Source organism: Triticum urartu, chromosome 6 (genome assembly GCF_003073215.2).
Source record: "Triticum urartu cultivar G1812 chromosome 6, Tu2.1, whole genome shotgun sequence".
Classification (NCBI taxonomy): Eukaryota; Viridiplantae; Streptophyta; class Magnoliopsida; order Poales; family Poaceae; genus Triticum; species Triticum urartu.
In genome coordinates, this window is record NC_053027.1 from 78,777,509 (window position 1) to 78,800,126 (window position 22,618).

General features: G+C 42.8%; 1 long non-coding RNA gene across 6 annotated transcripts; it reads left to right on the forward strand.

Moving 5' to 3' along the window:
- Positions 1-2,131: 2,131 nt before the first annotated feature.
- LOC125513768 lies at positions 2,132-7,529 on the forward strand. 6 transcript variants are annotated; one of them, XR_007286154.1, is made up of 5 exons: positions 2,132-2,631; positions 3,030-3,433; positions 3,734-3,802; positions 4,858-6,527; positions 7,221-7,529. It is a non-coding gene; the product is annotated as an uncharacterized LOC125513768 (long non-coding RNA). The 6 variants fall into 6 exon arrangements; XR_007286152.1 differs by having other exon boundaries at positions 2,134-2,631; positions 3,030-3,224; positions 3,329-3,433; positions 4,858-7,529; XR_007286155.1 differs by having other exon boundaries at positions 2,135-2,631; positions 3,030-3,217; positions 3,329-3,433; positions 4,858-7,529.
- The last annotated feature ends 15,089 nt before the right edge of the window (positions 7,530-22,618 follow it).

Below are 22,618 nucleotides of genomic sequence, written 5' to 3' on the forward strand. Positions count from 1 at the left end.
ACATCATTCTCCTAATGATGTGATCCCGTTATCAACGACATCCAATGTCCATGGTTAGGAAACCATAACCATCTATTGATCAACGAGCTAGTCAACTAGAGGCTCACTAGGAACATGGTGTTGTCTATGTATCCACACATGTATCTGAGTTTCCTATCAATACAATTATAGCATGGATAATAAACGATTATCATGAACAAGGAAATATAATAATAACTAATTTATTATTGCCTCTAGGGCATATTTCCAACAATACGTGCTTATGGAGAAGAACTTGCATGACATTTTTTGTCCTACCCTCCCGTGGCAGTGGGGTCCTATTGGAAACTAAGGGATATTAAGGCCTCCTTTTAATAGAGTATCGGACCAAAGCATTAACACATAGTGAATACATGAACTCCTCAAATTAGGGTCATCACCGGTAAGTATCCCGATTATTGTCACTTCGGGGTTAACGGATCATAACACATAATAGGTGACTATAGGCTTGCAAGATAGGATCAAGAACTCACATATATTCATGAAAACATAATAGGTTCAGATCTGTAATCATGGCACTCGGGCCCTAGTGACAAGCATTAAGCATAGTAAAGTCATAGCAATATCAGTCTCAGAACATAATGGATACTAGGGATCAAAACTTAACAAAACTAACTTGATTACATGATAAATCTCATCCAACCCATCACCGTCCAACAAGCCTACGATGGAATTACTCACACACGGCAATGAGTGATGACCCACAAATATAGGGGATCTACCGTAGCCTTTTCGATAAGTAAGAGTGTCGAACCCAACAAGGAGCAGAAGGAAATGATAATCAGTTTTCAGTAAGGTATTCTCTGCAAGCACTGAAATTATTATTAATAGATAGTTTTGTGATAAGGTAATTTGTAACGAGTAGCAAGTAATAAAAGTAAATAAGGTGCAGCAAGATGGCCCAATCCTTTTTGTAGCAAATGACAAGCCTGGAAAATTTCTTATATAGAGAAAAGCGCTCCCGAGGACACATGGGAATTATCGTCAAGCTAGTTTTCATCACGATCATATGATTCGCATTCGGTACTTTGATAATTCGATATGTGGGTGGACCGGTGCTTGGGTGCTGTCCTTACTTGGACAAGCATCTCATTTATGATTAACTCCTATTGAAAGCATCCGCAACTACAACAGAAGTATTAAGGTAAACCAAACCATAGCATGAAACATATGGATCCAAATCAGCCCCTTACGAAGCAACGCCTAAACTAGGGTTTAAGCTTCTGTCACTCTAGCAACCCATCATCTACTTATTATTTCCCAATGCCTTCCTCTAGGCCCAAACAATGATGAAGTGTCATGTAGTCAACGTTCACATGACACCACTAGAGGAGAGACAACATAAATCTCATCAAAATATCAAATGAATACCAAATTCACATGACTACTAATAGCAAGACTTCTCCCATGTCCTTAGGAACAAACATAACTACTCACAAAGCATATTCATGTTCATAATTAGAGGGGTATTAATATGCATAATGGATCTAAACATATGATCTTCCACCAAGTAAACCAACTTGCATCAACTACAAGGAGTAATCAACACTACTAGCAACCCACATGTACCAATCTGAGGTTTGGATACAAAGATTGGATACAAAAGATGAACTAGGGTTTGAGATGAGATGGTGCTGATGAAGATGTTGATGGGGATTGACCCCCTCCTGATGAGAGGATCGTTGGTGATGACGATTGTGATGATTTCCCCCTCCCGGAGGGAAGTGTCCCTCGCAAAACAGCTCTGCCAGAGCCCTAGATTGGTTCCGCAAAGATTCTGCCTCATGGCAGCGGAGTCTCGTCCCGAAAGCTTGCTTATGATTTTTTCTCGGACGAAAGACCTCATTCTAACCTATAAGGATGCTAGCCAAGTTGGCTCCAGGATGCTCCCTCGATTTGGTCCACTTCTGACCATTGGATCGGCCATCAAGCTCATTTGGGCCGTCTGATCTTTAGTTCCTGGTCAAATTTAATTTTTACCTCGCGGGCATTTTTACTGGTCAATAACGGGTGGGCTCGTCTCGTGTGTTCATTGGCTGGGTGTGGCTTTTCCGTGTTCGCGAGGGATTCGCCAATCCGCTCCGCCCGCGCCCCACGCTCGGCTCGACCAGCAGAACAACCAGAAGGGTCAAACCCTAGCCGCCAAACCTTCTCGTCCCGAGCCTCGCGTCCCCTTCGCCTCGCGTCCCCTTCGCCTCGTCTCCTCCCCGCTCCATCCTCTCCCACGCCGCCGCCCCCTCTCCCCGCTTGCCTCAGCCGCCTCCTCTCCTCCCCGTGCCGCCGGCCCCCTCCTTTCTCCCTGTGCCGCCGGCCACCTCCATTCTCCCCGTGCTGGAGCAGAGATGCCTCAGTAGGGGCAGAACACCGGGGCTTTATCTCCCCTTGTCTAGCACCGGCCAGTGAACAAGACGGAGGGTAGCCAAGGGCGCCTCAAACGGCGGCTGCTCTTCTCCGGCTTGGACCAGAACCCTGGCGTCTGGGTAAGTGCAGAGGAGCGAGCAGAGCAGATGGTGCAGCCGGCCTCCTCCTCTCTCTCCCTCCCCTTGCTCTCACTCGCTTCAGCACCCTCCTCGCCGTTGGCTGCATACCCAGGTTAATCTCTCTCTTTCTCTGCCCCTCTGTCTCTTATTTATTTGATTTGATCTGAGAATAGAATCACTAGCGATATGTATTTTAGATTTAGGTCTTTGAGTATGGGATGTCTGAGGCAAACTTTTTATCCATGCATTTTTTTCCTATTGCAATATTTAGTCGATTTTGGAATAGAAGATCTGGAAATATTCCTTGCAGATTTAGGCCTGCAATTCACGTATTTGTTACTCTTCAACATTGAGATCAAGAAGTATTTATATCAACTTTTTTTAAACTACACACGATTTTCAAGTTGTTCTTTCATTAATTTAAGGAGCTCCTTCAGTTAGTATGCTTGAATATCTGAGGTAGTTCTACATTCTGACATGTTCTCCTTCATCTCTCTTTATGTTCTACAGATAATTGATGAAAAAACTTTGATAAAGAAATATCGGCGTCGTCTCATCGTCTTCATCGATATGAGCATCTCTATCGGACCACACGTCCATGCCTCCCCATCTACCGTGCTGGAGTAGCCGCCTCCGGGTTGAGGTATCGCACTGCCACCGCTGCCGCTGCCTGGGTCCCTCCTCTTGCTCCTGCCGAGGTCACATGTTCGTCGAGGCATCAAGACACCTTGGTTTTCTTTTCTTTTTTCCTATTTCTGTTCTTCCACTTGTTTCTTCTCCCTGGACCTCCCTGTCCGCTGAAATTGCAGGCTGAGGTGAGCACCATGAGGAAGAGGAGGTCAGTGGCTGATATAGAGAGCTCCTCGACCGGGGAAGTTGCAGTTCTGGAGGAACTCGAAGATGTCATTTTTCAGGTATGTTCACCGGAAGAGGGGTTACTATTTTGGCATGTCCAGTTAGTTCAATTTACCTTTGCATCTAACTCTGTCTAGCTTGTCGAGATTGCATACATGGTATTGATGTGTTGGTAAAGTCCTTTTAGATGAAAAGAAAGTGCCTTTTTCTTTCTATATAGTTGACATGTGAATATTTATATTAACGAATGTAAGAGTTTTCTGAATTTTATCTTCTCATTTGCAGTTTTGATGGGAATCACTACAAATAGTTATGGTCATGAATGTAAGAGTTTTCTGAATTTTACCTCTCATTTACAGTTTTGATGGGAATTGCTACAACAACAATTAGAAGAAACTGCATTGCAGGTTCAGAACCAATTTCTAGGGGTATGTACAAGCTGTTTTTATTCCATCTTGGTTTTAAATTGGTTAATTAGCATAGCATTTTGATTGTTGAGCTTTATTTCATCTACATTTGGTTCTGAACATGTGTGCTTTTAAGAAACTTTGTATTCTTCCCTATTTTGAAGAGCCCACAAAGAGACTAAAAAAATGGTGATAGTCATGTCCAGAATGCCGAAAGCTTCATTTTGGTCCATTAGATAGTTTATAGCTTTGTCACTGGAGGTTAGGTTGTCACATAGGGGTTGCTGCTTGTGAAAATTATATACAGCCATGAGTCCCTGACAAAATAATCGCAGCTTCTGAAAATTATATACAGCCATGAATGCTCCATAGTTCTACATGCAACACAGCTAATTACCGAATCTGCAATGCATGCTTATTTCTGGTAGAAGCTTAGTGGATGAATTAGCATTGTGCAAAGTCTGTCTAAGCTCCCGTCTCTTTTCTTTCTATAAACTGGAAGGCCAGGATAGATTTCTTAATACCATTTTGGGATTGTTTGAGCACTGAACAATGTTAACATGTTTACCATTTCACATTTCTTAATACCATTTTGGGATTGTTTGAGCACTATACCAATGTTTTGCTTTCTGCTAAAGTCAAAGATATTGTATCCAGTGTTTTTCAATTGCCAACACATGCCAAATTCTGCATATTCATTCCATGGAGAGTGTGGAAGTAATGTAATAATGTGGCACTGAGATTGGCGAGTGACGCCTACTTCCAGTGTACAGAGTTTATCAAAATGCACATGAGTTGTCCTGCCAAATGTTCAGAAAACTGTTATGTGTTAAAACTGCTGCCAGATTAGTTCACATGTGTCTTTCTCTTTACATAATTTCTTGCTTCTTACCGAACTTTACGCTGCATTTCTCTGAACTTTCTTGCTTGCTTGACTGCGTCGCCACAACTTTGGCTTGCGTTCTTCCCTCTCCCATATGGTCGCCATCTAGGTTCTCTTCCAGCGGTTGCTCAGATCATCCGACAAGGCTCTCTGCCAGATGCCTAATTCTTATTTTCTGTTGTTTTGTGTGCAGGATTATGGCAAGGAGCAGTGGTCGTTCGGGTTCTAGGGGAACGACATGCACAGGTTAACTCCGCAATTCAGAAATTCAGTCTTCGTATTGACATCCGAGACGAAGAGAAGTGCTGTAGAGACGCGTTTTATTTCAAAGTTACGATACTTATAAAGTAAGCCATGCTTTGTCAACCGAATATGTGTATGTATGTATATGCAATAAAGGCGAAGAACAGAGTCTTTACTTCTCTTCCAACGGATCTCCTAGCGAAATGAAGATATGGATAGGTGCTACTGAAGTAGCCAACATATACTTAGTATGGAGGAGAGGGCGTGGGTGTACATAATAGGGAAGCAAGTGAGATCCCAAGAAAATACGCATACAAGTATATCGCAAGTTTAATGCTATATTATTCTTAAATGAAAATTACACTAGGTTGACTTTTAATATACATGGAGCATCCTTTTTTCAACAGTCTAATTACTCCATGTAATTACTGCATCCATTTTGGTATGTGATACTGCAAGTGTAAATTCAGGAAAAAAACTATGTTGTTTAGTGTGAGCTGCAAATTTAGTTTTTGTTGGTGGATTTCCTCAACCATATTTTCGCTGCATAGAGTGGACTTGGTAGGAGTCTATTATTCAGCTCTATTCTATGTTTGGAGAGCACTCTCTTTTTCCCTTTTGTAGGAAAATATTTTATAGAGAACTCTGCACTAACCCATGATTAGTAACTGTGATATATGATCATTATCCAATGACAAAACTGTTAGAGAAACCTTCATTTTGAAAAGGAATCATGACCTCATATATAATTTTTACATTCCATCTTCTATTTCAAGTAAATCCTTGCCCAACATGCTATTTACCACATATACGTACTTCTTTAGCCTGCACAATTGACGGACCTGCTACAGTTCAGTAGGAAATTCAGTTCAGTAGGAAATTTCAGGGATGGACCAAGGAAAAAAGATGCTGATGGAGTGCCCTGTATTGCTACCTGATTTTCGGTGAACTTTCAAATTAGTTCTGCGCTGTCCTTCAACAACTGCTTTGTATAATCCAGAAGAATTGGTATCTGCATAGGCAATTGGTAGCGCAGTGCGCTTGCTTAGGCCATCTAACATATGGGCAGAGATAGAGTTTAGGCACCCGGATAAGGGGATATAGAGATTGTAGGCCAATATCTCATTAGCTGTACAATATGAAATAACTTAAGTGGCAATATCAAATGTTCTTCTCTTTTCATAGACAAAAGGGATAATGTGTTTTACTATATGTATAAATTGACATGCCATAGATATTTATGGTACGATGCCTTTCCCACACATTCAATGGACAGTCCACTTCCATATTTATGTCTTCTTACACCCAGAATATGTCTCTCTTTTAAGTATTGACTGAAACATTAGCAATAAAATTATTAGAAGAGTTTATTCTTGCCTACATCGAAGCACTATAATGTCTACCATTCAGTTACAGTTTAAAGTTCATATATCGTAATAGTATTATAGGCTGTCTTTATATTTTTATCAATTGATGCTTTCTTATTAGATTTTTTTCAAGCTGGCTTCCTTCTCAACATCCTATACTAATATAGGTTATTGGATAAAGTTCTGTACTGATAGTACAAAACTTTGTGGTCGCCCAGGCTATTCAGCCTTTAATCATATTTAACATCGTCAGGTAAGTAACGATGTCATGATCAGAAGTCATTGGCTATGTGCTATATATATGCGCATAATTTCATAAACTACATTGCGCATTCGATTGTTTTCAGGAACAATAGATTTTCTTAATTTTTTAACTCAATGTGAAAATGAACATTGATGTTTTTTGTCCCTCGAAGGAGACGAGGTTTAATATTTTCTTACATGACCAGGAACATTAGGAGATGTTCAAATGAGTAGTGAAAGAAGAAGAGTTATTTGCAAAGATGGTAGCTTTCTTTTCTGTACAAAGATGATGGCTATACCCACAATATTGCTCTTGTTACCTTCTTTTGATGTAGACCTTAGCTCATTTTCTTAGCAACAAAAATTCTGAATTTATTGTGCGCACATGCTTATTTGGCCAATCAGGATAATAATAATTTTGCGGTTTTGTACAAGTTTTATTAGTTAATTGTTTTCAAAATTAGAATCTTGCTGATTAACCTATCTGCATTTTGTAGTAAAGTAGCTACCTACACGAGGTAGGTCCATTAACTCTTTTGTAGAACCAGATTGTTGGTATTTCCTCAGAAGTAAAAATGTTACCTTTTCCTTTACTCGCTTACTTGAAACCAGACTATTAGGTACCCACCTTCCAAGATATATAAACAATCACGTCAGGCTATTCTTTGGTTGTTGATCAAACAACCAACACTCTGGTGTATAGGGTCTCTGGATAAACAAGCTCGAGGAGGCCGTTGTTTGGTGCAGCCCACGACAACAACTACACCATTGACCACTGAAGCAAGGTCCTTGTATGGTCACTGAAGAAATCATCTTTCCTCCGACCGAAGGGCACTTTTCTTGAATCTTAGCTGGTGTCTGTTGTAATTTACTATCATCCCTAAGACAAACTTGATTCTGTGTTGCCGTTCTTTATCTCTATTGTTTAATCCAAATTACTACTGTGACATGATAACATATATGATGCAATGGACAATATTCCTAAGAACTGCACGGACACAGTGCTTTATCATATCTTGAACACATTTGATTTATTGTGTTGCCCATGTGTACAACTACTTGGATCATCTAATTGCAGACTCAACTATTGTAAGCTACTAATGATCTAATATGTTACATTCTTACATCATTAAGCAAATATTTGCATTTAGCTCTTGGTTTGAATTGGACTTTGCGCCATTTGGTGCAACGGGATACAGAATATTTGCTAAATTGGAACTCATCTTCTCTCAAATAACCAAGGGTTTGACCTGGTATCTTGTGCCATTTGGCGCAAAACAACATTTGTTTTCTGGATTCAGTTTTGGTTCTTTTTGTAAAAATAGTCGGATAGTGATCTTAATGAAACATTGCATTTTTTCATTTGCTGGTACAATTGGCAAATAAATTTGTATCACTATCAATTTTATCAGGTAAAAATACCAGCATGTTGTTTGTGGTGCATGTACGGTTGTATAGTGAAGATGTGTGTAGGGCGATGCATTGCTGCCCATGGAGCACTGCAAGGCTTCAGGATATGTACCACAACTTAGAGAAACGACTCGACACAGTACCACTTGTTCCTATCACCATGCAAGTTGTTGATGCTTTACTGTTGAACTATTGATCACTCCCTTTTTTCTTTAATCTATGTGATGGTGTCCCTTACCATAAATACTTGTTATGTCAATTCAGTAGAAATGATGTTTTAGGCATGTTTGATAGTTATGAAGCAAAAATCATAGACGGTAGCTATTGCTATTATTGAGACGTTTCAAACTATTGTTCATCTGCTATTTATTGTTTGATGCTCCTTCGTTATTTCCATACAGAAGGGCTAAAGCTCCAATCATACATGTTTGCTTAAACCTAAAGCTCCTAACTAATGAAAATATTTTTAAAGCACTCATGATTTTGAAGGTACATATATTTTTAAACAAGAGCCTATGTATTGTTTTGCTCAAACACAAGTCACTAAAAACCGCAAATGTTTTCAATGTGAACATGATTTCAAATGGGTCTCTGCGAAAATGGTAGCACGTATTTTGTGCTATGACATTAAAATATGTATACACGTATCATTGTAGATAACAATCCACCGTGTTTCCTATTAAAGGGGATTAAACAATGGATATTTTTTATCGCGAACATGGATTTAGTGTGCCTCTGCGCCATTTGGCGCAACGGGTCCACTAGTATAGCAGAAGATGGGCATCGGAGGGCCACCAGGAGCCCACGAGGCAGGGGGGCGCGCCCCCACCCTTGTGGCCAGGGTGTGCCCCCCCTCTAGTACTTCTTGTATCCAATATTTTTTATATATTCTGAAAAGTGCGCCCGTGGAGTTTCAGGACTTTTGGAGATGTGTAGAATAGGTCTCTAATATTTGCTCCTTTTCCAGCTCAGAATTTCAGCTGCCGGCATTCCCCCTCTTCATGTAATCCTTGTAAAATAAGAGAGAATAGGCATAAGTATTGTGACGTAATGTGTAATAATAGCCCATAATGCAATAAATATCGATATAAAAGCATGATGCAAAATGGACGTATCAACTCCCCCAAGCTTAGACCTCGCTTTCCTCAAGCAAAAGTCGAAATCGAAAAATATGTCCACATGTTTAGAGATAGATGTGTCGATAAAAATAAAATACGGACATGAGGGCATCATGATCATTCTTAGAACAACATATATATCTCTTATGCTAAAGTAATAATTCAATCACAATTTCAAGTATGAATCATAAATTTTATTGACAACCAACAAACTCTAATCTCAGTCATTGAGGCAATTGCAATTTATCATAACATACGAACGAGTCAATATAAGAGCTTTTCAGCAAGTCCACATACTCAACCATCTTTACTCTTTCACAATTGCTAACACTCACACAGTATTTATGGGTATGAAGTTTTAATCGGACAGAGAGAAAAATAGGGACTTATAGTTTTGCCTCCCAATGTTTTACCTCAAGGGTAATGTCAACAATAATAGTTCATGAAGACTCGCATCCAATTAGCTATATATATCAGGATCTTTCCAACACATTGTGCTTGCCAAAGGATAAAATGTAAAAAAGAAAGGTGAAGATCACCAAGACTCTTATGTAAGGTAGAAGATAAAAATAAAAGATAGGCCCTTCGCAGAGGGAAGCAGAGGTTGTCATGCGCTTTTATGGTTGGATGCACGAAATCTTAATGCAAAAGAACGTCACTTTATATTGCCACTTGTGATATGGACCTTTATTATGCAGTCCGTCGCTTTTATTTCTTCCACATCACAAGATCGTATAAAGCTTATTTTCTCCACACTAATAAGTCATACATATTTAGAGAGCAATTTTTATTGCTTGCACCGATGACAACTTACTTGAAGGATCTTACTCAATCCATAGGTAGATATGGCGGACTCTCATGGAAAAACTGGGTTTAGGGATATTTGGAAGCACAAGTAGTATCTCTACTTGGTGCAAAGAAATTGGCTAGCAAGAGAGGGAAAGGCAAGCTCAACATGTTGGATGATCCATGACAATATAATTTATCTCAGATGAAAGAAAACAAAACCCATTACGTTGTCTTCCTTGTCCAACGTCAACTCTTTAGCATATCATACTTTAATGAGTGCTCACAATCATAAAAAATGTCCAAGATAGTATATTTATATGTGAATACCTCTCTTTCTTTATTACTTCCTATTAATTGCAACGATGACCAAAACTATGTTTGTCAACTCTCAACAACTTTTATTCATCATACTCTTTATATGTGAGGTCATTACTCTCCATAAGATCCATATGATCTCTTTATTTCTTTTTATTCTTTCTCTTTTTATTTTATTCCCTCAAGATCATAGCAAAATAATCAGACCCTTGACTCAACACTAAACTTTATTATATATAGCTCACGGACTCGATTACATAGAAGGATCATAAAGCAAAACTCACAACTAGATCACACTAAAACTTTACTCTACTAGATCAAGGTATTATCAAAAGGATCGAACTAAGAAAAATGGTAAAGATAGAAGTGATGGTGATACGATACTAGGGCACTCCCCCAAGCTTGGCAGTTGCCAAGGGGAGTGCCCATACCCGTGTGATTATGTCTCCTTCTTCAGGGGTGGCGATGTGATATTCTTGGCGATGATGCCCCTCAGGATACGATTCTCTTCCTCGAGCTTATTGACTTGCTGCTTGAGGTTCATAATTTCCTTACGGAGCTTGCCAGTGACGGCTAAAGATCCTTTCACCCAAGGATGTTGCATAGCTGCGGGAGAACAAGTAACACTCTTTTTCATATTTTAATAAGAAAGAAATCTAACAATGGAAGGGATGACCGAGTTTGGAATAGCTGAGCTCTGTAGTTCCCCCATCATGAATCCTGCCCGGAAACGAGAAGTAACTTCTTGGTCCTCCTCCATGGCATCTATCCTTTTCAAGTCAGCTTCCATCTCTTCCTCCGTTGAGGGCCCAAAGTGATAGGCATCGCTGTTTACCCCTGTACCTGGTGTCGGATGAGACACCCGACTCTCCCCGACTAACTCTTGAGAAGACATCTTACGCTAATCTGCGGCAGAAACAGCTCGAAACAAGAACAGGGGATAATTGCGTAATACGGAGGTAAAAACCTTAGGGAGATTATATAATGAATTTTTACCGACTAAAAGAAGTATCGTGCAAGAAAACGGAGTCTGGATAGCACACGAGGTGCCCACGATGCAGGGGGCGCGCCCGGGGGGGGGGGGGGGGGGGGGGGGGGGGGGGGGTAGGGCGCGCCCTCCACCCTCGTGGAAGCCCCATGTCCTTTTCGGTATGCTTCTTATTTTCCTATTTTTTTTATATTCCAAAATGGAGAAATATTGCCATTAGAACTATTTTGGAGTCGGTTTACTTACCGTACCACATACCTATTCCTTTTCGGAGTCTGAAATGTTCTGGAAAGTGTCCCTTATGTATTCCTCCGGGGTTACGGTTTCAATGATATTAGTTTCAACATTTATAGGATTGCCTGAGATATAGTGTTTGATTCTTTGACCGTTCACCACCCACGGATTTGTGCCTTCGAAGTTGTTGATTTTTATGGCACCGGAACGATAGACCTCCTCGATGACGTAAGGGCCTTCCCATTTAGAGAGAAGGTTGCCTGCAAAAAATCTTAAACGAGAGTTGTATAGCAATACATAATCACCTACATTGAACTCATGCTTTTGTATCCTTTTGTCATGCCATCTTTTAACTTTTCTTTAAACAATTTGGCACTTTCATAGGCTTGGGTTCTCCATTCATCAAGTGAGCTAATGTCAAATAACCTCTTCTCACCGGCAAGTTTGAAATCATAATTGAGCTCTTTAATGGCTCAATGCCTTATGTTCTAGCTCAAGAGGTAAGTGGCATGCTTTGCCATAAACCATTTTATACGGAGACATACCCATAGGATTTTTATATGCAATTTTATAAGCGCATAATGCATCGTCAAGTTTCTTGGACCAATTCTTTCTAGATCTATTAACAGTCTTTTGCAAAATTAATTTGAGCTCTCTGTTACTCAATTCTACTTGACCACTAGACTGTGGGTGATAAGGAGATGAAATTCTATGATTAACATCATACTTAGCAAGCATTTTACGAAAGGCACCATGAATAAAATGTGAACCACCATCTGTCATTAAATATGTAGGGACTCCAAACCTCGGGAAAATAACTTCTTTAAGCATGTTAATAGAGGTGTTATGATCAGAACTACTAGTTGGAATAGCTTCTACCCACTTAGTAACGTAATCAACAGCGACTAAAATATGTGTATACCCGTTAGAGGAAGGAAAAGGTCCCATATAATCAAAGCCCCAAACATCAAATGGTTCAATAACAAGTGAATAATTCATAGGCATTTCTTGACGTCTAGTAATATTACCAATTCTTTGATATTCATCACAAGACAAGACAAACTTACGGGCATCCTTGAAGAGAGTAGGCCAATAAAAACCGGATTGCAATACCTTATGTGCAGTTCTATCTCCAACATGGTGTCCTCCATAAGCCTCGGAGTGACACTTGCGTAGGATTTGTTCCTGTTCATGCTCAGGTACACAACGTCTAACAATACCATCTACTCCTTTATAAAGATGTGGGTCATCCCAAAAGTAATGTCTCAAATCATAGAAGAACTTTTTCTTTTGCTGGTATGTGAAACTAGGTGGTATAAATTTAGCAACAATATAATTAGCATAATCAGCATACCATGGAGCAGTTCGAGAAGCATTTATGACATTTAATTGTTCATCAGGAAAGCTATCATCAATAGGTAGTGGGTCATTAAGAACATTTTCTAACCTAGACAAGTTGTCTGCAACGGGGTTCTCAGCTTCCTTTCTATCAACAATATGCAAATCAAATTCTTGTAGCAGGAGAACCCATCTAATAAGTCTAGGTTTAGCATCTTTCTTTTCCATAAGGTATTTAATAGCAGCATGACCAGTGTGAATAGTTACTTTAGAATCAACAATATAAGGTCTGGACTTATCACAAGCAAATACAATTGCTAATAATTCCTTTTCAATATTAGCATAATTTCTTTGGGCACCGTCTAGGGTTTTACTAGCATATTTGATAACATTTAATTTCTTATCAACTCTTTGTCCTAGAACAGCCCCTACAGCATAATCACTAGCATCACACATAATTTCAAATGGTAAATTCCAATCAGGTGGCTGAACAATAGGTGCAGAAATCAGGGCTTTCTTAAGTATTTCAAATGCTTCTACACAATCATCATCAAAGACAAAAGGAATATCTTTTTTGTAATAGGTTAGTCAGAGGCTGAGAAATTTTTGAGAAGTCCTTAATGAACCTCCTATAAAAATCGGCATGACCAAGGAAACTTCTTATACCTTTGATGTCCTTGGGACACGACATCTTTTCAATAGCATCGACTTTAGCTTTATCAACTTCAATACCTCTTTCAAAAATTTTATGCCCCAAGACAATACCTTCATTAACCATAAAGTGGCACTTCTCCCAGTTCAAGACAAGATTAGTTTCTTCACATCTCTGCAAAACTCGATCAAGGTTGCTCAAGCAATCATCAAAAGAGGATCCATAAACGGAGAAATCGTCCATGAAAACCTCACAAATCTTTTCACGAAAGTCAGAGAATATAGCCATCATGCATCTTTGAAAGGTAGCAGGTGCATTACATAAACCAAAAGGCATACGTCTATAAGAAAAAGTACCGAAAGGGCAAGTAAAAGTGTTCTTTGCTTGATCATCAGCTGACACAGGTATTTGAGAGAAGCCAGAGTAACCATCTAGAAAGCAAAAATGTGTATGTTTGGATAATCTTTCTAGCATTTGATCAATAAAAGGCAAAGGGTATTGATCTTTTTTAGTAGCTTTATTTAATTTGCGGAAATCAATTACCATCCTATAACCTGTAATAATTCTTTGCGGGATCAATTCATCTTTATCATTAGGAACAACAATAATACCTCCCTTCTTAGGGACACAATGGACAGGACTTACCCACTGACTATCAGCAACGGGATAAATTATACCTGCCTCAAGGAGCTTTAATATTTCATTTCTTGTCACTTCTTTCATCTTAGGATTCAACCGTCGTTGGTGATCAATAACTGGTTTGGCGTCTTTCTCCAAATTTATTTTGTGTTGACATAGAGTGGGACTAATGCCTTTAAGATCATCAAGAGTATATCCAATAGCAGCGCGGTGCTTCTTTAGAGTTTTCAATAATTTTGCTTCCTCCTTCTCTGAAAGGTTAGCACTAATAATAACAGGATATATCTTCTTCTCATCAAGATAAGCATATTTAAGAGTATCAGGTAATGGTTTAAGCTCAAACACGAGATCACCCTTGGGTGGAGGAGGATCCCCTAGGATTTCAATAGACATGTTGTGTTTCAGAATAGGTCCCTGTTTAAAGAATACTTCATCTATTTCCCTTCTTTCATTCATGAACATATCATTTTCATGGTCTAGCAAATATTGTTCTAAAGGATCAGTAGGAGGCACGACAATAGAAGCAAGACCAATAATTTCAGCTTTACTAGGCAATTCTTTATCATGGTGTTTTCTACAAAATTTAGCAAAATTAAACTCATGAGACATATCCCCTATACCAACAGAAACAATATCCTTATTACAGTCTATCTTAGCATTAACAGTATTCAAGAAGGGTCTACCAAATATAATGGGACAAAAGCTATCTTGTGGGGAACCAAGAACAAGAAAATCAGCAGGATATTTAACTTTCCCACACAATACTTCAATATCTCTAACAATCCCAATCGGTGAAATAGTATCTCTATTGGCAAGTTTAATGGTAACATTGATATCTTCTATCTCAGCAGGTGCAATATCATGCATAATTTCTTGGTATAAGGAATGGGGTATTGCACTTGCAATAGCACCCATATCACATAAGCCATGATAACAATGATCTCCTATTTTAACATAAATAACATGCATGCCTACAACATGTCTATGTTTATTTTTAGCATCAGGTCTAGCAATTCTAGCAGCTTCATTGCAGAAGTAAATAACATGCCCATCAATATTATCGGCCAAGAGATCTTTAACCATAGCAATACTAGGTTCAATTTTAATTTTCTCAGGGGGTTTAGGTGTCTTAATATTACTTTTGCTAACCACAGTTGAAGCTTTAGCATGATTCTTTATTCTAATAGGGAAAGGTGGTTTCTCAATATAAGCAGTAAGAACAACAGGATCATCACAAGTGATAGTCTTTTCTTCAACTTTAATAGGTGCAACTGCTTTTACTTCAATGGGAGGATTATATTTAAACCACTTCTCCTTAGGGAGATCAACATGAGTAGCAAAGGATTCACAGAAAGAAGCTACTATCTCAGAGTCAAGTCCATATTTAGTGCTAAATTCACGAAAAGCATCGGTGTCCATAAAAGATTTAACACAATCAAACTTAGGTGTTATACCTGACTCCTTACCTTCATCGAGGTCCCAATATTCAGAGTTGCATTTAATTCTTTCCAATAAATCCCATTTGAATTCAATAGTCTTCATCATAAAAGATCTAGTACAAGAAGTATCGAGCATGGAGCGATTACTGAGAGAAAGCCGAGCATAAAAATTCTGAATAATCATTTCTCTTGAGAGCTCATGATTGGGGCATGAATATAACATTGAATTAAGCCTCCCCCAAGCTTGAGCGATGCTTTCTCCTTTGCGAGGCCAAAAATTATATATATAATTACGATCACGATGAACAAGATGCATAGGATAAAACTTCTGGTGAAATTCCAATTTCAATCGCTTATAGTCCATGATCCCATATCATCACATAGCCTATACCATGTCAATGCATCTCCCTTGAAAGATAAAGGGAAGACCTTCTTCTTGATAACATCCTCGGGCATACCTACAAGCTTAAATAATCCACAAACTTCATCCACATAGATTAGTGCAAATCGGGATGTAAGGTTCCATCTCTTGTAAAAGGATTAGCTAACAGTTTCTCTATCATACCCGAAGGAATTTCAAAGTAAACATTTTTAGTAGGTTCAGTAGGTTGAGGAGCAACTCTTTGCTCTACTGGTCGGGGTGAAGATACCCCGAACAAGCCCCTCAAAGGATTATGCTCCATAGTAACAAGTGTTAGTAAATTTCAGCACACTATATAAGTTTTTCCTTACCAAAGGCGCTTCACTCCCCGGCAACGGCACCAGAAAAGAGTCTTGATGACCCACAAGTATAGGGGATCTATCGTAGCCTTTTCGATAAGTAAGAGTGTCAAACCCAACGAGGAGTAGAAGGAAATGATAAGAAGTTTTCAGTAAGGTATTCTCTGCAAGCACTGAAATTATCGGTAACAGATAGTTTTGTGATAAGGTAATTTGTAACGAGTAGCAAGTAATAAAAGTAAATAAGGTGCATCAAGATGGACCAATCCTTTTTGTAGCAAAGGACAAGCCTGGACAATTTCTTATATAGAGAAAAGCGCTCCCGAGGACACATGAGAATTATCGTCAAGCTAGTTTACATCACGATCATATGATTCGCGTTCGGTACTTGCATCCACAACTACAACAGAAGTATTAAGGTAAACCTAACCATAGCATGAAACATATGGATCCAAATCAGCCCCTAATGAAGCAACGCATAAACTAGGGTTTAAGCTTCTATCACTCTAGCAACCCATCATCTACTTATTACTTCCCAATGCCTTCCTCTAGGCCCAAACAATGGTGAAGTGTCATGTAGTCGACGTTCACATGACACCACCAGAGGAGAGACAACATACATCTCATCAAAATATCGAACGAATACCAAATTCACATGACTACTAATAGCAAGACTTCTCCCGCGTCCTCAGGAACAAACGTAACTACTCACAAAGCATATTCATGTTCATAATCAGAGGGGTATTAATATGCATAATGGATCTGAACATATGACCTTCCACCAAGTAAACTAACTAGCATCAACTACAAGGAGTAATCAACACTACTAGCGACCCACAGGTACCAATCTGAGGTTTGGATACAAAGATTGGATACAAGAGATGAACTAGGGTTTGAGATGATATGGTGCTGGTGAAGATGTTGATGGAGATTGACCCCCTCCCATTGAGAGGATCGTTGGTGATGACGATGGTGATGATTTCCCCCTCCCGGAGGAAAGTGTCCCTGGCAGAACAGCTCCGCCAGAGCCCTAGATTGGTTCCGCCTCATGGCGTCGGAGTCTCGTCCCGAAATCTTACTTATGATTTTTTTCTCGGACTAAAGACCTCATATAGCAGAAGATGGGCATCGAAGGGCCACCAGCGAGGCCACGAGGTAGGGGCGCGCCCCCACCCTCGTGGCCAGGGTGTGGCCCCCCTTTAGTACTTCTTGCGCCCAATATTTTTTATATATTTTGAAAAGTGCTCCCGTGGAGTTTCAGGACTTTTGGAGATGTGCAGAATAGGTCTCTAATATTTGCTCCTTTTCCAGCCCAGAATTCCAGCTGCCGGCATTCCCCCTCTTCATGTAAACCCTGTAAAATATGAGAGAATAGGCATAAGTATTGTGACATAATGTGTAATAATAGCCCATAATGCAATAAATATCGATATAAAAGCATGATGCAAAATGGACGTATCAGTGAGCATCATGAAATTTGTGATGGAGGAAGGTTGATGATGATGATGGGGACGGATTCTGTCGTGGTTCTAACTCTGACAGTGATGTAGGGGGGTATGTATGGAGAGGCTAGATCTCAGCTATTGGGAAGTTGTAAACACACCAAGATGTACGAGTTCAGGCCCTTCGCGGAGGAAGTAACAACCCTACGTCTCGGTGCCCGGAGGCGGTCGACTGGATTACTGGTGTGTGAATAACAGGGGTGCGAACCCTTCATACTGAGGAGGGGGGTGGCTTATATAGAGTTCGCCGGCCCCCTCCTGCCCTCAGTAATGCAGGGTTTAAGGAACATTTAAGGTGGGGCGTTACTGGTAACGCCCCTAATAAAGTGCTATAATGACCATAAAGACTACTTAACAGCTGACCGTTTGCCTGCGGAGTGACTATAGGTCTCCTGGCGGTCGAGGGATAGCTTTCTGGTCGAGTGTCTTGAGTCCGTCGAGTGGGATACCTTCAAGTCGATTGAAAGGTGACTTCTCCTAGGGATGTCCTAGGGTAGGGCTCCTTGGACAGGTCCGTGCCCCTACCCTAGGTACATGTCTTCATCATTAGCCCCCGAATGGATCGAGGTTAGAGTGGGGAAAGAGTTGGAGATCTTTCCGACTGGTTCTTTGGGCTACGTGAGCGCCTCGTTTTGGGTCAATCATCATGGATGACGTTGCCAACCTTTTTCAGTCACCTTGATCCATTCCAGTCATTTCGTCGAGTGAATTTCTTTACTTGTGACATACTGAGCGCCGGCGCGCTCGGGGTCTTTTGTTTTGACAAGGTGTTCTGTGGCCCGCGGATGTCGCAGGATTCGGATTTTGGGAAGCGCGCGGGACGGGAGCGGCCGCAGTAATCGGAAGCGATAAAGCGGAAGCCCCTCGATCCCCGCGTCACCTTTTTCGCCACGTACTGCGTGCGCGTCTGCTGCGGGATTTGACTGGATAGCCTGGGCCTACCAGTCAGCCACTCGGAAGCGGTCCCTTATAAATCGCCGGCTCAGGGTTTCCAAGCAGTGCGCTCCCTTCTCCTCCTTTCTTCTTCCTCTCTCCCTTCGCAAGTCCTTCCGCTGCCTCCGTTCTCGCCCCAGCGCAGCAGGCCCGTGCGAGACTTCGCCGGCGACGATGACGAAGGGCAAGACCTCCGCTCTGGAGCGCGCGAAGAAGGCGGCGGCGGCGGGGAAAGGGAAGAGGTCTGCTCGGGGCGGATCTTCCTCTAGGACCGCTTTGCCCAAAGGCTGGATCCAGGGCGACTGGATGCGGTCGGTGCTCCGGCAAGAGGATCTCGACGACATGGTCGAGGGGGGAGTCATTCCCCACGAAGCCGTGCGTCTTCCGGGGGGAGAGATCGAACCTCAACCCCGCGACGGTGAGTGCGTGCTCCTAGCCACCCACATCGACCGAGGGTTTTCTCTGCCGCCCCATCCTTTTTTCCGGAGCTTCTTGAACTTCTTCGGAGCGCAGCTCCACCACTTTACTCCCAACTCCATTGTATACCTTGCCGCTTTCATTTCCATGTGTGAGGCTTTCTTGGGTTGCCGCCCCCATTGGGGACTTTTCAAGCACATCTTTACCTGCCGTTCTCAATCGGTCAAGAAGGCCAAGTCGAGTGACGAGAGGACGCAGGTGATCCAGTTGTGCGGGGGTTTGGCGATCCAGACGAGGGGGAAGAGCTGTTTTCCATCTATTACTTTCCCGGAGTCGGTCCGTGGTTGGCAGGCGACCTGGTTCTACTGTCAGGACCAGGCGACCCCAGGACAGTCGACTGGTCTTCCTCCTTTCTCCCTCGACCGAGCTGAAAAACCCGCTTCTCTGAAAGTGAAGCCGGAGAAAAGGGCCCAAGTCAAAGTGTTGGCCGGTCGAGTGGTTGAGCTTGTCCGTGAGGGTGTGACTGGGATGGACCTGCTGGAGGTCTTCCTCCAGAGGCGCATCCAACCGCTCCAGGCCCGTGACCACCCGATGTGGTTGTACTCGGGTCTCGATGACACCACTCGGATCCACCCGGAGGAGGTCACTGACGAGATGCTAGAGGGGTGGCTGTCGAGCATCACAGGGAACAAAGACAACCCCCGAGGAGCCAGGAGGGTAACTCCACTCGACAACTCGTATGAAGTGGACCAGGTATGTCTTTATGCTCGTGACTGAAATCTTGTTTTCTACATTGGTCTTCTTTGAGTTGGTCGATTGACTTTTGTCTTGTCTATTGCTTTCCAGGCGACCACCGAGATGTACTCGACGCCCAACGGGGCTCAGGAGCCAACTGAGGAAGGGGAGGCGAGCGGAGGTGAGAGTGGGGACGACCAAGGCGAGTGGGAGTCCGACGGTGAAGGAGAGGGAGACGACAACGTCGACTCCAGCGAAGAGGAGGAGGAGGTCGAACCCCCTCGCCCAGAGGGGCGGTCCAAGCAGACACACGACCCAGCGCGGGAACGTGGCAAGGCGACTGCTTCTGTTGGGCAGTCGTCGAAACGCCCTCGGACCTCTTCTCCTACGCCGACTGGGAAGGTTCCCAAGCACCCACGCACGACGCTGTCCAAGCCGCCCAAGGCTCTGCCCAAGATGAAGATAGCTGTCCCTACCATTTCCGGGTAATAACAAAACTTGCTTTCCTTCGTCGACCATGGACAGATCCTTGGTCGATTCATTGAGCCAACTGACTGACTTTCGAGATTTGCAGCGCTGCTACTTCTGAGGTCTCCGCCAAGGGCGACGACCAAGAGATGGAGGATGCTGTTACCTCCAACCCTGGTACGATTACTGACGTTCTGCTTTGAGTCGACTGATCATTTATTGCAACTCTGGTCGATTGAATGTTTCTCTTGCAGCCCCTCCTCATGTTATCGACCTCCCGGATGACGACGACAACGGTCCATTGAGAGTGAGGAGGCACAAGAGGGCGTCGGCTGACAAGACCCCCCAATCCGCTCCGGCGTCCGAGGTCGTGGCTCGGGATGGTGGTGACACCACTCGGGCTTCTGTGACCTTCGCCGTTCCTCTGGCGAGTGCGCGGCCCTCGTCGTCGACTGCGGATCCGTCTTCGCTTTTTGCCGCATACCCCGTCCCTGAGGACCAAGAGGCTGCTGCAAAGGAGGCTATACGCCAGGCAGGGATCATGATGGAGCAAGTGAAGATGGCTCGGGAGGCCAGCCAAGCAGCCTATGACGCGAGTTCGGCTCTTCAGAGCAACGTCCAAGTCAGTCGACTCGACACTTGGTCTGTTATGATATGCTGTTTGAAGAGTCTCTTTTCCGAAGATCTTTTGTATCTGTATCTGTACACCCACTGGGTGTGTCTGCCAATCCTTGGACGAGTGGGGGCACGCTAAGTGCACCCACTGGGTGTAGTCCCCGAGACTACGGTGGACTGCTGGCAGTCGACTGTAGTCTTTACATTGTGTTGCTGTAGCTGTAGTCGGTCGACTGCGGGCAGTCGAATTTTTCTCTCTTTCTCTTTTTTTGGTCGAACCAGTGGGGGCACGCTGAGTGCACCCACTGGGTGTAGTCCCCGAGACTACTGTCGAATGTTTTAGATTCGGCTGTGATCTTAGAAACGTCATCCTTGTCTCTTAGTTACTCGGAAGCAACTTATCTTGGACGTCTGTCGACTGATTTTTCTTTTTACAGAAATCTTGCAAACTTGTAGCTCGCTACACTGAGTTGGAGAATCAGCAGATCCAGCTCAACCTTAACTTGAAGCTTGCTCAGGAGAATTTGAAGAAGGCGCAAGAAGAAGCAAAAGGTATGGCTGGTGAGGTTCTCCATTCTTAACGGGTGGCTTTTCTTTCTTGTCCATTCTTGATGTTGGTTCCACTCGACGCTCCGCAGATAAACTGGAGGAAGCTCTGAATAAGAAGGATCAAGATCTTGCAGAGGCACAGAAGGAGGCCTCGAGCAAAACAAAGCTCGCGGAAGAGAAACTGGCTTCGGTCGGAGCTCTTGAACAGGAGAACTCCAGACTGAAAACTGCTCTTGAGGCAGCTAATCGAGATGCCAGTCGACTGAAGAAAGAAAAGATGGCTCTGCACGACAAGGCGGGTGAGCTGGCGGGGAAGGCAAAAGACCTGGAGGCTTATCTCGGAGGACTCGCCAAGAAGTTGTTCGTCATGCTCGAAGGTAATTATTCCAACCCGGCTGTCTTGTAGTTGCCGAGCCCGCGTACGGCCACTGTCTTATTCTTGAATTGTGTTTGCAGAATTCTGCCAGAGCTTCGAAGAGGAAACCAGTCGAGTGGAGCCAGGCTTGGATCCCTCCAATTCTCTAGTGAAGGACGAGGCTGCTATGAACGTGCTCCGACTGGAGTCTCGTGTTACCGGTGTCGTTGATTATCTTGCTCGGCTGAAGGTTGCGATGTCGCGGATCGACACATCACTCTGGCCCGGAACGACCCTTCAGAACGACCTCGAGTCCCTGATGGTCCGACTGAATGAAGTCCCGGGTCGAGTGGCGGAATGGAAGAAATCTTCTGCTATATGTGGTGCTGATGTCGCTCTGTCTCTGGTCCGCGTCCATTGCAAGGAGGCGTGGGAAGAAAAGCTGGCCGCCATCCAGGTTGCCAATACCAGGAAGCACAACTTTCAGGACTTCATGGAGACTTTTATTGCTGCTGCCACTCGTATTGCAGACAGGATCGACTTGGACGAGTTCGCCGCCCCTTCCAGTCCTCCTCCTGAGGAATGAAAAACTTCTATGTTTCACTTTAAATTTGCCTCGGAATGCCGAGTGGATTTGTAACCGTTAAACTCCGCCGAGCCGAGGGCTTGAGTACTTTGATCTGAGGTCTGGGACCTTTTAGGCTTTATCTGAGTTTGATTTCTCGTTGAATATCTTCATGGTTTGATTCGTCGAGTGTATCTTGATCTTCACTCGGAATAGCCTTGTATTTGCGGCGCAGCTCCGAAGGGGAAGGTAGCAGTCGACTCGCGGATCGGGTTGTGTCTTGTACTTAGGCGAGCACTGGGCTGCAGCTAAGCCTTCGA